Source organism: Equus caballus, unplaced genomic scaffold (assembly GCF_041296265.1).
Source record: "Equus caballus isolate H_3958 breed thoroughbred unplaced genomic scaffold, TB-T2T haplotype1-0000019, whole genome shotgun sequence".
In the NCBI taxonomy this organism is placed as follows: Eukaryota; Metazoa; Chordata; class Mammalia; order Perissodactyla; family Equidae; genus Equus; species Equus caballus.
Genome location: NW_027222392.1, coordinates 1,627,752 through 1,642,453, shown reverse-complemented (window position 1 = coordinate 1,642,453; position 14,702 = coordinate 1,627,752). Strand labels below are relative to the sequence as shown.

General features: G+C 35.5%; 1 pseudogene; it reads right to left on the bottom strand.

The window, feature by feature from the left end:
- Positions 1 to 3,798: 3,798 nt before the first annotated feature.
- Positions 3,799 to 14,702, bottom strand: part of LOC138922910 (olfactory receptor 14A16-like) — a 120,730-nt pseudogene continuing 109,826 nt past the window's right edge.

The window sequence follows — 14,702 nt, the reverse complement described above, 5'->3', positions numbered from 1 at the left end:
ACCTAAGAAGAAAACATTTGTTAGTGACTCAATTGGATTTATTTAGAAAATAAAAATCTGCTTTCACCTGTTTCACGTTACTGTCCATTGGGAGGCATTCTGCCCAAGGATACTGAAGTGTGGTGATTATCAGGCCAGTTCAAACATTCAGGTTGTTCATACAACTGGTGTTATCAGTAACTACAAGGCATATCCGATGAGAAGGTCTTTGTATCAGCCGAGTGCAGTATTTCCACAGCAGGGAAAACAGGCCTCAGGAAACACATTCAGCTAAAAGCAGCGCAGTAAATTCATTTCTATGTGAGGCATCTATCAGCTCCAAGAAAAACAAAACAAAAATATAAACTTCAATAATAGTTACAGAGTTTGGAGAGTCCCCTAAATTGATCAGCAAGACCACTTTCATGAGGCTTATCTTCAAGTGTAAAGTTTTATTTGATTATTAAAACTCTTATTGTACTAAATAAAGCAATAAATCTTATCCCAAATTATCGTGCTTCCATTGTTATTTATTATGTATGACTTTTGCAGGAATCCAAGGACTTGAATCAAATTAAATTCCAATTATTATGTAGGATTTGAATGTACCGGTAACAGGGTTTCCTAGTGGTGGAAGCTCAGATTCGTGCTTCCTGAGCTGCACTTCCACTAGGGAGCAGAGGGTTTACACTGACACCTGCACGAGGTATCTCCTGGAGGAACAAGTCTCAAAGTAGAATACAAATACACATAACTCCTCTATACCATTCCTTCTGCTGACATGTTTGCTGTGCAGGGTTTCCTCACAGTCTGATTTTCACCTCCAATCAATAAAATCATTTGTTACTACTGCTTTGATGTGCAATATCCAATGATCTTTCATCTTTTTACTGCACCCATGCTTTCATCTACAGTACTTTTAATTTCTACCTCTAAAGTAAAATTTTATCCTTCACTGTTATGTACTTCACTTCCTCTGAGGAGTGGGAATTCACAGGGGATAGCATTTATACTCAACTAGTAAGTACTAATGTGAATAACCCAATTAACTATAGAATAACGAGAATACTAGATTGTAAATAGTTGCTACCGCTTCAAATGCTACCTAAAGTCCTTGACTCTTGACCATGACCTCCCTTACCATAGAGAGGAATCTCCACCACCCTACTCCCTGCTACTGCCATTGTCCATTCTGATTTTCAGGGTCTGTTCCAATCAGTCCTCCAGAAGTCCTGCCTCCTCATGGTACCACCAGCTCTCCCAAAGACATCAAGAGGTTTCAGCACTGCAGTGCCAGTCCATCAAACCATGAGCCCAGCCACCACTGCTCCTGTGTGTGAGGCACCGCGCATGTCCCCTGGACAGAGGTGTCCTGAGATCTAGAATCAAGGTGGGTATATGGTTATTTCACAGGTGAGTCAACACAACAGCTGACAAATATCTCATGCTCTATAGCAATGATGCAGTGGCTGACCTATGGTCCCCTCGGTTAATCCTTTTGCCGTCCTTTGTGGAAACTGTAGCATTCATGGAACTTAGGCTCTGAGACACAGAGTAAGAAAACCAGAGCAGAGAAACGTGCGTTAATGAGGATGCTCCAGGAAGGCACTGACCAGGCTCTGTGGTCTCTGCTGGCACAGGGTAACTCGTGGACACAAGGAAAGCTCTTTTGGATGAAAATGGCCCATAACCATGACTTGGAACAGGGGATGCAGATCTTTATTTGCACTGACTCTATAGGATTTTACTTATATTTAATGGTGGAAGTTTATTAAATTCAACAGTGACTGATTATCATTGGCAAAAACATTAATTGCATCAATTAACAATGAGAACTAACAAAACTATAACACTTGATTTGTGCCAGACACGTTCTTAACCTAAATTTAACTCATTAGTGTACTAAATTTTATATCATCATCTTCACTTTGTTGAAGAGAAAATGGAAGCACATATGGGTTATTTGTAATTTAGGTGCAAAGCTAGGTTTTAAATCAAAGCGGCCTGGTGACTGAGCCCACACAATGTCAGCGTTGAGATGTTATGCTTCACTTAATTAAATATGACATTAAAATAAGCAATTATGACTAAGTGGATAATAAAGATAATGAGAATATAAAGTGCTCAACCAAAATTATAAGGGTGAGAAATATGCTGCATGTAGTTTTTCTAAATTCAGTAGCAAATGCAATTGAATTTGGCATCATGAACAAGTTTGTTGATATTAGAGACATTATATAGTTTTTTAATCTAGAGTCACCTAACAAATAACAATTTAATGAGAAAGTCATTGATAGCGCTTGATACGATTTCCAAAGTTAAACAGATCCGAGAGAGGATTTATTTAGCTGTGGATAGACACGACAAATTAAATACCACACCAGGATTTTAAAATAATCTGGAAAGTCTTACAAATCATTTGTTGAATAACTTTAACTACAGTTTTATTATTAATAGTTAGATACGTACTAAGATTTTAGAAAACCAAAGCGTGTGGGTGCGTAACTTTATCTTGAGTTGAATATTGATTTGTATTATTGTAGCGGCTGTCATTTTTAAAAATGTTTACCCTTGATTGGATTAAGTTCTATCACCTGACAACTCTCTTTTTCAAACTAGTTAATAATGTCTCTGCTTATCGAATATGCAATAATAACCCTGTGGTTAACATAAGAATAAAGAATATTCAGAAGATAGTAATGTTGACTAACTCTGACTGAACAAAGAGATAAATTCATCATTAAAGAGATGAAATGATCTCTGTAAATTACAAGTCAAGTAGACAAAAATAATTAGAACACAATAGAGTTAGACAATTCATTTTTTTCAGAATTTGCAAGAATTTTCTCAATTTTATTAGTTTTTTTCAAAAAAGTAATAGTTGGTATACTATCTTAGGTATATTTGCCTTTTCATAAATTCCCATTCTTTTTTGTATTTCTGTCCTTCTACTTTCTTTACAATTATTCTGCTTTTGTTTTTCTCTTTTTAAAAAATAGATACATAGTGGGCCATCAAAATTTTTTCACTAATTTTCAAATGTAGTGTTTTTCTTTTAATTTAGTTAGACTTTGTAATTTCCACTAAGATACTCTTTGACCTATGTCTTACCTAGAATTTTTCATTTTAATTTCCAAATATGTATTTTTCTAATTACATTTCAGTTAGTTTCTAGCTTAATATTATTATGTTCAGAGATAATATTAATGTGATGATTTTATGATATAAAATATCTGACATATTTGATGCTTTCCTGTGGCAAAGTAAACAGTCAAATTTTTGTAAAAATTATGTGTCTTTTTCAGTTCTTAGGAAAATATATATACATGATGCATATGTTACACATACATGTTATATATGTCATAGGTGTTACATATACGTGTTCTACAGTTTTTCAAGTGATCATAAACATTTACTACCATTGAACATATGTCAGCCTGTAAAGTAATTCATAGCACATTCCCAAAAGCCATTATGTACATAGTGTAGTAAATTAATATAGAAATCAATAACAAACAATAAATTGAAAATCCTGATATATTTGGAAATTAACCATTTGAATTCTAACTCATCTATAAGTAAAGAAATGACAATGGAACTTTAAAACTATTTTGAACTGAGTAACAATACAATTTTAATTTATTAAAACATGATGAGATTATTGCAGCCAAGTTGAGAGAGAAAGACAGATAGATGACAGATAGATGAGTGGTACATAGATAGACAGATAGTCAGTATCCAGGTATCATCTACCTGATGGTGGTTGTATGTGGATGGATTCAGATAAAGGCACACTAAAGAAAACTCCATAGCCTCTAAATGCATCTATTAAAAAGAAGAAACTATTATAGGTCTTCCATAATTGAGGCAGCATGGTATTTAGGCAAGGATAATAAAAAATACTAAAAGAACAGAATAAAGATACATCTACACTTCATTTATTTGAAAGACAATACTGCAGACCAGTTCAATAAATGATGCTATAAAAAAGCAAACTTTAACTCTGTTTCATACTATGCAAAAGAATTTATGATTCCAGCTATATTGTAAAACTTAATGTGAAATTTAAAATAAACTTACACAAACTATCATAGGATAATCATTTCTTGATTACATTTAGGCCTAAATGTTGTAAACAGGACACAGAAAGTATTAACCATAAAAAGAATATATTGATCAATTGGATTACAGAAAAATAAGAACCATTTTTATTAAAAGACACCATGAGAAAATGAAATAGCAAGTCACATAGTAAAGAAAGATATTTGCAAATAATAATATTAGTAATAAAGTGGTCATATTAAGAATAAACAAATAACTTTTAGAAATCATTAAGAAAATTCAAATAACCCAGTAGAGAATATGAGCAAGAAACTTCAACAGGCATTTCAAATCAGAGAACAGTACCCTGGCCAATAAACCTATGTAAAAGTTTTAAATCTCTTTGGAAATCAGGAAGTACAAACTAAACCCACAATATGACACCACTGCCACTACACACATACACTAACATGCATGCATACATGCACATACTTACACACTCATACACATACACCTCAGAATAGATAAATTCAAATGAAGGATAATGCTAAGTGTTGATGAGAATTGAGATTAGTAGAAACTCTTATTTCTGGTGCGGTTAAATTTCTAACACAGCTTTGGGGAAGGTTGCCCCAGTAAAAATTCAATTTAAATAAAGGAAAGATGGAAGATGCACTGTGGGCTCTGATACATAGCAGGGATGGCAAATTCCTGGGTAGAGAGAAGCCTGTTACTCTGGATGATGTGAGAAATTCTTTGATTAGGCCATGGAGATTACATATTGTTATATTTATATTGTAATTAATATTACATATTGTTAAATTTATTTATATATATTTAGGATGTTTCCTAAATTTTAACAATACATTATAAACACATACCAATTTAATTTTAATCACCTATAAAAGCTCTGCTTATTTACACCTCTGCTCCCACATGTTATGTCATTGATGTCACAAATTGCATCTTTATATATCATGTACCCATTAACATAGACTTACAATTATGCTTTTGTCTTTTAAATTTTGTGGAAGAATAAAAACTGGAACTATCAGCAAAAATTAGAAAATGAGTGGTTTTTTATATTTATGCATATATTTCCCTTTACTGGAGAAGTTCTTATTTTCATATGGCTTTAAAATACTGCCTAGCATCCTTTCTTGTAGGGCATATCTAGTGGTAATGGACTCCCTCAGGTTTTGTTTATCTGGCAATGTCTTAATTTTTCCATGACTTTGAAAGGCAGTTCTACTATATGTAGAATTCTCAATTGGCAGTTGTTCTCTTTCAGTAAGTATTTTAAATATGTCATGACTTTGGCTTTTGGCCTGCAAGATTTCTGCTGAGAAATTTAATGATAATCTTTTTGAGATTCCCTTTCACACAATGAGTTTTTTTTCTCTTGCTGTCTTCAAGATTCTCTGTCTTTCAAATGTTCAATTAAATGGATCTCTGTGTGTATTTCCTGAGTTCATTGAATTTCTTGGATGTACATATGCATGTTTTTACTCAAATACGGGAAAATTTTAGCCATTATTTCTTCAAATAGGTCTCTGGCCCTTTCTCGCAGATATCAAATAAACATTTGGGATGCTCCATAAATCACATCATCAGGAAACTGCAAATTAAAACAATGAGATTAAAAAAAACACCTGTTAGAATGGCCAAAGTCCAGAACACAAAGCAACAGAAACTCTAGTACATTACTTGTGGGAATGTAGAAGAGTACAGCCATTTTGAGGAAAATTTGGTGGTTTCTTATAAATATGAATAAACTCTTACCATATTATCCAGCAATCATGCTCATAGGTTTTTACCCAAAGGAAATTAAGACTTATTTACATATGTAAAACTGCACAAGGATGTCTATAGAAGCTTCATTCTTGATTGACGATTTAGAAGAAACCTAGCTGTCTCTGAGAAGGTGGATGAATAAGTGAATACACTGATAAAAGGAATTAAGATATCTAGCCATGAAAAGACATGGAGGAAGCTTAAATGTACAGTACCAAGTAAAAGAAGCTGGTCTAAAAATGTATATTGTATGATTCTGGAAAAGCCAAGACTATGGAGGCAGTAAAAATTGGGTGGTTGCCAGAGGTAGACGGAGAAGAGGGAAATAAATAGGCAGAACACAGAGGATTTTGGGGGTACTAAAAATACTGTGTGGTGGTATAATAATAAATATATGCAATTATACATTTGTCCAAACCCATAGAATGTACAACACTATGAGAGAAGCCCTAGTGTAAACTACAGACTTTGGGTAATTATGAGATATTAATATAAATCTTTCTGGTAAAACATGAATGATTCTGGTGGGCTATATGGCTAATGGGGGAGGCTATGCAAGTGTAGGGGTACAGGTTATGTGGAAAATCTCTATACATTCCTCTCAATTTTGTTGTAAACCTAAAAATGCTCTAAAAATTGTCTTAAAAAGATTTGAAGTAAAAATATCAAGAAATAATGTGTGTATAATTTTAGATGGCATCTATTATTGCAACAAACGAAGAGATACTTTTTACTTTTTGGTAAAAATTTCCTTTAATAATATCCCCAGAGACATTTTCACGTCATTATTTCTTAGACTATACCAGATGAGATTAAATGTTCAGGTCACCACAGTGTAGAACATAGAAATCATAGGGTCTGAAATAAAAGTCACTGAAGTAGGTTTCAGATAAGCAAAGAATCCACTGGAGATAATTAATACAACCAGCATCAGATGAGGAAGGCAGGTGGAGAAGCCTTTTGAAGCTTCTGTTGAGGGGATCTTCCTGACAGTGGAGAAGATGCAGACGTAGGAAGCGATGATGAAAATAAAACAGCAGATACTCAACACCACTCAAATGAGGATAGGAAAAATTTCTCTTATTCAATTTTCTGAGCAAGAAATAGCCAATAACTGCAAGATGTCACAAAAGCACTTATGGAATATATTAGACCCATGATAGGATAAGGAGAAGGTACCTGCTGTGTGCATCACAGCACTCATTTCCCCACCCGGCCAAGACACAGTGGTTGACTGAACACATGCATCCCTGTTCATGATGACTTCATAGTGCAGGGGATGGAAGGTGCCACCATAGTGGTCAAAGCACAGCACTGTGAGGAGTGCAGCTCTGTGGTTGTTGAAAAAGCATGAGAAAGACCTGGGCAACACAGCTAAGGAATGAGATGTAGTTAATGTGAATCAAAGAGTTGGCAGTGGATGTAGAAATTGTGATTGATATTAGGCAGAGATCCAAGAAGGATAAATTCTTCAAGAAGAAGTACACAGAGGTGTGGAGATGCTGGTCCAAAGTTGTGATCCTGATGATGAAGACATTTCCCATGAGGGCATAGAATTAAATCAAGGAGAAGAGCACTGAATGCAAAATGTACATATTTTTATTGGTCGAAAATCCTGTGAGGATATATTCTGTCACAAACGTGAGATTTGTCAATACTAGAGGCATAACCTGTATAAAAAAAAGGATAGAGGATTAAAACAACAATATCAAGACTTTAAATATTGAGCATATACTGTGTATCTCCATACGGCAATCACACGGCATATTTACCGTAAACATTACTTCCATCTAATTCCTAGCCAGCGTATTAATCGCCAAGCATTATGTGAGTAATATTGCTTTATTGAACCACTTTATTTTCAGTTAAAATACATGTCATTATTATTTTGTTTAAATGTGTCCTGTGAAAGATGACAAAAGACTGAAAATTTCAACTTACCTTAACAAAACTCGAACAACAGAGTATCCTCTCCATGTTTCTCAATAAACCCAAATTGACAAACCAACGACCGCTAAGTTGTTTCCCGGTCTTCCTGTCCATACATCCTATCCCATGACTGACACAATCTCACTTTCAGCTCACCTTCCAAGAAGTTGAACAACCCTTAGAAAAAATGAACTCTTACAGACCTTCCTCAATATATTCCATAAAATCTTTAACCTACTTATTCTCTGCCAAAGACTCAGCTTAGAGATGTTCTCATATTTAAAATTTTAATAAGAGATTGAGCTAACTGCACTTTTTTCTCATTTGACACATAGCCTGGTGACTGCAGGCATCAGAAATCCTACTTCATATGAGCTAAGATTGTTGGCTTCCTATTCACCAATTTATTCACTTTTCTTCATTATTCCCCCTTTCATGTGACTTCGTCCCCCATAACTAGTAAGTTTAAAATTGTTTTTCCCACCAGCTCTTTTTTCTCTTTCATAATTTCCATACTCCCATGCCTACAATTCATGACCTTGCAACTAGAACAGCTTTAAATCCATCCCTACCCAATCCCCTGCCGCATCTCCTTCTCTCCCTCACAGAAAATTAATGCAATTCTGTGGCGGGTATAAGGCACCACATATATTTGGAGTTACTTCGTATGCAGTCTTTAAAATTTCATATGTTCAGATAGTCTTAGTCTGATGAAAGCATGTGGGTGTCCATTCCTTTTGCAATGACATGTTAGTGTCTTCTGTTTGTACAGATTTTACTCAGCAACGTTCATGTAAATTTAGCAAAATATTAATATTAAGACTGTACTATAGAGTATTTCCTCCCACACCCTGTCTTTATTCTCATGCCCCTAAATTTTATGCTCAATCTCTCTCCATGGTGATGGATAATGGAAAACTCCTGAGTGAATATTAGTGTTGGATTTGTAAAAGTAGTAATATAAAATAATTTTAATATATTAGAGAAACAAGTCCAGATATTTTAATGAAAATAACAACAAAAAAGTTTGGAATGCATCGCAGCTAAAATGTAAAACTCTTTTGGGTTATTTAAAATATACATTTATAATGACAAAATTAGTTTTAATATATCTCTGCTGCTATCTCTGTAAAAATACTGTGAATTCTTCTCTTATAGTATCACAGCCCTTCGGTGAATGATAAAAAAATCCCAAATTTGGGGCTGGCCTGGTAGCGTAGTGATTAAATTCACATGCTCTGCTTCGGTGGCCCAAGTTTCACAGGTTCAATCCTGGGTACGGACCTACACACTGCTCATCAAGCCATGCTGCAGTGGCATCCTGTATACAAAGTAGAAGAAGATTGGCAATGGATGTTAGCTCAGGGCCAATCTTCCTCACCAACAAAAAAAAAAGTTTAAGGCTCAAAATAGACATCATATCTGTCACTTCTAGCGTGAGAGAGATAAAATGAGCAGAAAGTATTGCCTCAAAGATAGAGTTGTTAAAGATTCTATCTGTCTAATATTTATGCCACTAATATTTTAGAGGCTGAAAAGTATTGCATGCCTTTGTTTTAAACACTTACTATTGTTACTTTTAATTTCATCTTGAGTTTCATCCTTCATTACTTACTATCTACTTCCCATTGATTGTTGTGATTTTATTTAACATTTAACACACTTTCAGCTTAATGCACTAAGTGATAAAATACATTGTTAACCGTTATAAAATCTGATAGTTGTCATATATACTCTCAAAATGTTATAATTAAATTACTGAAAATCATACTTGGTAGGTCATGATTCTTTAATTCTAAAGTAAAGAACAAATTATATGGTTTCCCATTGAGACTCACCCCAGAAAGCTGGCATTGTTAAACTGAACAATCTGTGAAACAGAGAATAAAAAGATCTCTTTAGATTTGATAGTTTTCATATTTTTTAAATGAGTATTTTAACTACTGTTTTTTCTTAAATCCAAAACAAAATTTTAAATCTAAAATCTTTTAAAGCTAAAATGAATTTTCTTCGGAAGATTATTTAAGAATATACCACCAATTCTGGTACACAGAAGTTCCAGCAGTCTTCTGAAGTTTGCTTCTAGTGAAAATACTGCTCATCACGAGGACAGAAGGATATTATAAATTCTCATTTCAATGGGAGATGATTACAGGTGTTGATTCCTCTGAAAATTCAATTGAATCTCAAAACTCTGACTTCACTGACGTCTTGCTAGGGAGAAACGGGGGACCTGAATAGCTTGTCTATTTTACCTCTGCTGATAGTCCCTCATGGGCTTGCATGTTGTCCAAGAACTATAATGTATCAATCTGCTTTATTCTAGAGGGAAAGTAGTGTTACATTTGTCTTCATTGACTTGCTTAATTGGAATCAGCCTATAATAAATCTGAGGAATTAGTGCAATCAGTACATCATACATTTATTTTTTAGTGTTTATACATCTATGGACAGGATTATAATTAATTCTAGCATTAAAATGTTTCATTCATCATTTATTGAGTACCTACTATGGGCTAGACCCATTCACTGGTACCACTTCATTAAAAGCAATGCAGTGAGTCAACCTCAAAGGTAAGCTGGAACGCCATTTTCTTTCACCAAGAGACAGGGACATTGGAGAGAGAGTTGGGTGTGTGAGGAGCAGAGAGAGCAGTCCCAGGGAGAGTCTGACTCGCAGAGGGTGTATAAAGAGCACTCAGTGGGGATGTGATGGGCGAGCTTCAGAGTCTAGGGCAGAGGAGTCAGTAAACAAGAGACTATAAAATGGGTGAACAAGACAGTGACTGCTGAATCAGAGGAGACTGCAGTTCGTGAGAAGTGATTGATTTTTAGTGTGAGTGACAGGAAAAGCACGGATGGTTTAAAGTAGAGAAGTGGCATGATTAACTTGTATCGGAACATGGCCACTCTGTAGAGAGAGCTGACTGTGAAGGACAGGTTGCCATGTCACTATTCCTGAGGGGGTTTCGCGACGATTTTGACAAAGCAGGTAGTATAAGTGAGAGAGGTATTTGGTTTATATTTGTATTCTAAAGCCTAAATTTCCTTCTTTAATTTAGCACTTAATCGGTTTTCGTTCATGCTAACCTTTATCATGTGTTCCTGGGTTAAATTATTTTTTAGATAAAGATATTATATTTGAGCTGTAATATTTCAGAGAGAAAAATTTTAAATTTATAGTAGTATAACCAGCAACATTTCATTGCATGTTGGAGAGCCAAACACAAACAATAAAGCAATACATTTTCCAGATATGCAAGTATTCTGCATTCAACAGGATTGTCACTTTGATCTGGTAAAGAATCTGAAACAGAAATTTGATTTCCTTAGGATTTGAGGATGTTTCTATTTCTTCCCTCCTCCTTACTGATTAAAATTTGCCATAATTTTATGTTCATATTATTATTTATTTTCTGTCTGAATGATCTGAAGGTAGTCTCTTTGTTTCTCGAGCTCAAAGATTTCACAAAAATGTACCATGGTGTAATGTTTTCGTTTATAACTTATTCTTCTGAGAAAATAGATCCTTTCACTTTTTAAACTCATTTCCTTCATTCTGATGAGTTATCTTACAATTTTTTATTTGATACTATCCTTCACTTTTCTTCCTCTTTGCTCTCTCAGAAAATTTATTCCTTGGAATTTCTGAATTGGTATTATTTTCTAATCATTTCCCTCTGACCTTAAATATGTTACTTATTTTAACTTTTGATGAAAGTTGTCACAACTGACAACTGTTCTTCCATCTTTTTTATGAAAATGTTTTTTTCTCTGCTATTATACTTTCAAATATTAATAACTTTTTATATGGTTGTCTTTGGATGAATTATCCTTTAGCCTTTTCAATCAGAATTTTACTGTGTGTTTCAATTTTTCCTTTCCTTTCTGCAATGTTTCTGGTTTTTAATTCTTTTCCCTCTGTTAATATTACTGTGATTTTGTTCTCCATCTTTCAAATTAGAGACTTAGCACACCCACCTGATGATCCTATTCTCTAATTTCATTATTAAGAGCAAGGAATTTTATTTGCAGTCTCAAGTGCATAGACTGATTTTATCTATAGCTGAGCTTCATTGAGAAGGAATACAGAGATTTCAAAAGGTTACAAATAGCAATTTTTCAATCAGTTTCTCCAGAAGTAAAATATACCCACTATTCTTTCATCTTAGTGTAAGACAGGTTACCTGAATTTTAGAGAGTAAATTAAGGGCTTAAAAATGAGTAACGTCTATATTAAATAAAGACACCCATTTATGTATATCTTTCATCCTTACGTCCCTCTTTCCAGTGCCTGATGTTTCCAGGGCTAATCTCTCCTTCAAATTCTTCAGACTCTACAGTCGACTACTTTTGCCAGGAATTGCTGTCGTTTCCAGACTCTTCAAGTGGAGAGTAGACTTATAGTTTTAACTCTCTTTTGAACAAACTCTCCCATTATACCTAATAACTGGTTTTTCCCATTTACAGTTCCTTCTTCTACTCTGTTGTAGTTTCTGTGAAAGTGAACATTTTTCATAACTTCACTATCATTTAATCATTTGGGGGAGGAAGCATAGAAAAATGTCTGTTTTAAATCTGTCCTTTTAACCAAAATATGGTTTGCTTAATTTTAGTTGCATGCCTTTTTTTTCTATTGTGAACAAAACATTTTAATATCAAAACAGAAAATTGCACATCTAGTCATGTCAATGCAAATAGTACCATAATGCTAGACTAGTCTTCCAATACAAATCAGGAAATAAATAAAATATAGAAGACAGTTATTTTCAGGCACTGGACATCAGACAGAATGCAAGAATATTAATCTTGAACTCTGAGTCCTGAATCCACAAATAATGGAAAAAATTCTTTGCAACTATTTTTTGACTGGAAAGAAAATGCTAAACACACATCTTGTTTTGAAGATTTGGAATCTGAGGAGAGAGAGAACGCAAAGTAAGTTACAGCATGTCCCTTCTTGAAAACCCAGTAATAAGATACAACTATGACAGCATATCCTTGAAATGAATTAAAGCAAATGGCATAAACAGGAATGAAATAGTATTCATATGGTTCTAAGATACAATTAATCAGCTTGATAAAAAACTAACAAAATTAAACAAAATTTCAAATACAGACTAGATCTGCATAAACAAAATCTCATATTACATACTCTGTATTACATTCTATAATCTCTGTACCCTATGCAATTGTTGTCAAATGTCTTAACAATGCCTTTTGTGTCTATATTATTTTATCTTTGGTGGGTATGTCTATACTACATCTATAATGGTGTCTATGTCTACAGCTATTTTATTATAAGATCCAAAATGATTTCACAGTATGTTTAACCATCATGACCTTTTATCTCCATTAATCTTTAACAGTTTCTCAACATTTCTATTCTTCTGAGTTTGACATTTTCAAGAGTGAAGACCAGTTAATTGTGTAGACTGTCCATTCATTTAGATTCCTCTGAGGTTTTCTCATGATTAGAACCAGGTTATAAGCTTTTAACTAAAACACTAGTAAAGTGTTTGGAGTAAAGAGGCACACATGGCACTTCTTGAGCAATGACAGCAAAATAGCTCCAAGGGAATTTCCACCACTTATTCCCCCCACAAAAAAACACATAAATTTGAACTATCTGCACATGAAAATACCTTCACAAGAGCCAAAATTCCAGATAAGGAATAACAGCACTTGGGTAAAGCACAGACATAACGAAAGATGTATTGAGGAGGGGAGGAAAGATAGGTTCCTATTACCCCCATTACCCTTCCTGCAAGCCAAAGTAGCCCAGCACAGACAGAGGTACCCTCCCCGTAGGAGAAGGTGGATGAAGTGAGTGCCCAATTTCACTGTGGAACCAAGAGCCAACCACCCCCAGAACCTGGCCAACACCTGCAGCCATAGGTGACTCTTTGCAGGCCTGTATGAAACTGGGTGCAACTTCATGGCACCCACCGTGTCCAGTGGCTCCAAACAATGTCTGTGGCACCAAGTTCCTTGTGGCATCCCTTGAACCCAGACTCCAGAACAAGCCAGTACCTACTGAGTCCAAGAGCTACAGGCAGCTCCTATGGCTGCAGATGGCTTCATTGACTCTAGACTCTCAGAGATCCCATGTGAACTCAGGTTCCTGGCTGACTCAGGTGCTGGCCACCTCCAGGAGCCCCAGATGTTTCAAAACGTGGCTCAAAAAGATGGCCAAAAGTGGCTCCTGTAGCTCCAGGCTGCTTCTTGCTTCAAGTCCCCTTGAAGGCTCCCATGAACCCAGGCTTCCAATCTGTTGCAGCATCTGCCAGCTCCCACAGCCACACCTTTCTCCAGCGGCCCCAGAATCCCAGCACTGTCTCTCTCCCATAGCTCCAGGAGGATACCAGCAGGCTTCAGCAAACCCAGGCTCCTGACATATCACAGCACTAGCTGATCTCCATGGCCCTGAGTGACTACTGTTGATTCAGGCTCCTAGTCAACATCATAAAGCTAGGCTCCAAAAAGGCACCTGCTGACCCAGGGTCTTGGTGGGCCATAGTGCCATGCTGAGTTCCATAATTCCAACTTTTTGACACACTCCAGCACCAAGCGGCTCAAGGACTCCAACAGTAGTGCTGCCTATGGGCACCATCAATCTGCCAACCCAGAAAACTAATTTGTAACAGTAAGACATAAAAACATAAAAGATGTTGGGGCAGGCCTGGTGGTGCAGCGGTTAAGTTTGCACTTTCTGCTTCTTGGCTGCCCAGGGTTTGCCGGTTCAGATCCTGGGTGTGGACATGGCACCTCTTGGCAAGCCATGCTGTGGTAGGTATCCCACATATAAAGTAGAGGACGATGGGCACGGATGTTAGCTCAGTGCCAGGCTTCCTCAGCAAAAACGAGGAGGACCAGCAGTAGTTAGCTCAGGGTTAATCTTCCTCAAAAAAAATAAAAACATAAAAGATGCTAATAAATTTAAGTATATAATCAAATTC